We start from the raw sequence: 3,139 nt of genomic DNA on the forward strand, positions 1-3,139 counted from the left end.
CTATTGGTACAACATGGATGACTCTCAAAATAATTATGCTGAGTGAAAGATGCTAGACCAAAAAAAAAGTACAGACTGTAAGATTTCCATTTATGCAAAATTTTAGAAAATGCAAATTAATCAATAGTGACAGAAAGCAGATCACTAGTTGGCTGGGAATGCATGGGGAGGAGCTAGAATGAGGGATTAATTACAAAGGGAATGAGGCAACTTGGAACTGATAGACTTGTTCATTATCTTAGTTGTGATGATGATTTCATTGGGTGTATGCACACATCAAAACGTGAAACTGTGGAGAGGTGGAGGGTATAGCTCAGTGGTAGAGTGCATGCCTGGTGTGCATAAGGTCCTGGGTTCAATCCCCAGTGCCTCTGTTGTGGGGGGGGGATTTAAAAGTTCAAAAAATAAAATTTAATTAAAAATTTTAAAAACCAAGAAAAAAATTTAATTGATCAAACTGTATACTTTAAATACGTGCCATTTAGTGTATGTTAATTATTCCTCAGTAAAGCTGTTTCAAAAATAAGTTGCAGAAAGAAGTAGCCAGAAGTGGCCAGGAGGGAACTGGAGCACTAGTTCACTGATTGAGTCACTGCTTTGTTCCATGCATTTGATACATCATATCTGATTCTTACAACAAACTGAGGAGTAAGTATGGTTATCCCCATTTTCCAGATAAGAAACCTGTGGTTCAGAGAGGTGAAGCCACCTGCTTAAGGGCACACAGAGAGAGATTCAAATTGTACTCTTTCCACTCTGCCTCACTGTCTCCCAGTAATGTGAAAAATGAAGGAGTAGGCTGTGCTGGTTCATTGATTGCAGGCAATAAGTTGATCAGGGAATCTGAGGCATGAAGAGCTACTCTTTAAGATGGGGAATGAGGGGCGCACTTCACTCACGGTGTGACTCGTGAGCATGAACCTCTTATGCATGTCCCTTCCCTCTGGTAATCTGGGACAGAATGCTGGGATGTGTGTCTCAGTTCCCTACTCACCATCTTCCATGCCCACACTTACAGAAATAGAACCATGTACTGTATAATTTCATTTATGATATACTAAAGCAGTTCTCACAAGACAACAGAGAAGGGAAAGATCATTTGATGCATTGCAGTGATAAAATTGTTTAACCATTTGGGGAAAAAACATAATTTTTTTGGTTTACCTGTTTATCTTTATCAACCCCAAGTTAATAAAGAATTCAATTTATGCTATTATACAGAATTGAGTATTCAGCAGATATGTGAACTAAGGGTAACCTTCTAAGCTTTGAATTGACAAGCAGATGTTACAAGAGAAAAGATCAACAGATTTTGCTACATAAAAATTTGAAACTTTGTACATAGAGAAATGTAACCAGTAGGAAAGTAACTGGTAAAAAAAAATCTGCCTCAAGGATGACAAAAGATGAACTTCTGTGTTCTGTAAAGCACTCATGCAAATTGATCAGAAAGACATGTCCCCCAAAGATGAATAGGCAGAGATACTTCTCCCAAGAGGAAATAGAATGAGTAAACAAGCATATGGCAAAATGTTCAACCTCACTAGTGATTTTTCAAAGTGCAAATTAAAACAGTTACATCAGTAAAAGTTAAAAATAAGTTATTACCAGGCTGGCACAAGTATAGTAAAATTGCTGGGATCCTCTGAGGAAGGGTTTTGGCAATACACATACACTGCTATCAAAGTGTTCAGACTCTTAACATAGTGCTCCCTTTCCAACAGTTACTGCCGACCACTCCCATGGACTGAGCACAGATGCACCAGTTTTCCCAGATAGGAGTCTTCAGCCCAGATCATACACCTGAGCTCGGACTTGTGTCTATAAAACATCTCCAGCTGATGTTCCCCCTCCTCAGCCCCACGTCTCACACCAAGCATACCGCCTCCTAGTTTCCAGTGAATGTACCACTGAGTCATCAAGCCAGAAACCTGGGAGTCATCCTAATTATCTCCTTGTCCCTCACCCCTGCAGATACGTCATTTCCCAGTGAGATCCTGCCAATACTCCATCTGCAATATCTTTTGAATCTGCCCCCTCCTCCACCCCACAGTCACAGACCTGGGTCTCACCCTTCTGTTTCTTGCTCCAATTGTTGAAATAACCCTGATCCATCTCCTCCAAACCACTCACACTTCCTTCAAACCATTCTACAGGGAGCAGTTGGAGTTATCTTTCTAAAGCACAAAGCCAATCCCGTCTTCTTTAAAATCTTTCAACGGCTCCCCATTGTCTACCTACAGGCTAAAGTCCAAATTCTTAAGATTTAACAGCCCTCTGTGTTCCAAACTGCTTCACCACCATCTTTTCCCTGATGAGCTTCTCCAGGCTTTCCGTCCCCTCCTCCCAGCCTGCCTTTTCCCATTGTAATGTGAATTCCTTGAGAGCAGGAACTAGATATTAATCATCTCGGTTTCCCTGGCTTATAATACAGAGCTTGACACAGAGTAGCCACTCAATAAATGTTGGGTGAAGGAATAGATTTATTCTGAGGAAATCATTCCACTGCAGGAAAAAAAAAAAGGCCCTATGAAGGAAACTGTTCACTGTGGCAACATTCATAAGAAAGAAAAAGCTCAAAGAAAAAAACAAACCCTGAATTTTCAATAAGAAAGAACCCTTATTAATTAGGGGACATCTATTTAATGGAATATGGTGTAGCTGTTAAAATACTCACTATGAAGATTATGTAGCAACTCAGAAAGTGTTTATAATCAAATAAAAGCAGACTAGAAGATGGTCTGTATGCTAAGATTAAAATTATGTAAAAGTATGCATGCACACAAACTGATCAGGATGAGAACAGGAATGGGAACAAATGAATACAGATGATGTGTTTAGGGGCTCTAGGGCAGTACTGTGTGTGATTTTCTTAGCACTTTCCAAATTCCCTTTATTGTTATTAGAATGTCATTTTTGCCTAAATACAAATTGACAGAGAAAAAAATATGCTGAAAAAAGGTGCTTTGATTCTGTCAAGCCCTTTGACAGGCTGTGGTACAAAAACAAACTACAGACCTGGCAGGCAAAAGACCTGCCTCTTTGCACCACCCCCAACTAGCTGTGTGAACCCAAGTAAGATTGCAGCTCTAACCAGCTATTTCTCCCTCCTCTCCAGCTGGAAGTCCCATGTCATTCC

The 3,139-nt window shown here is 40.1% G+C and overlaps 1 non-coding gene across 1 annotated transcript; it reads left to right on the plus strand.

Annotated features, from left to right (window-relative positions):
* Positions 1–301: 301 nt before the first annotated feature.
* On the plus strand, positions 302–374 carry TRNAT-GGU (transfer RNA threonine (anticodon GGU)). The gene has a single exon. It is a non-coding gene; the product is annotated as a tRNA-Thr (tRNA).
* The last annotated feature ends 2,765 nt before the right edge of the window (positions 375–3,139 follow it).

This window comes from Camelus bactrianus, chromosome X (genome assembly GCF_048773025.1).
Source record: "Camelus bactrianus isolate YW-2024 breed Bactrian camel chromosome X, ASM4877302v1, whole genome shotgun sequence".
In the NCBI taxonomy this organism is placed as follows: Eukaryota; Metazoa; Chordata; class Mammalia; order Artiodactyla; family Camelidae; genus Camelus; species Camelus bactrianus.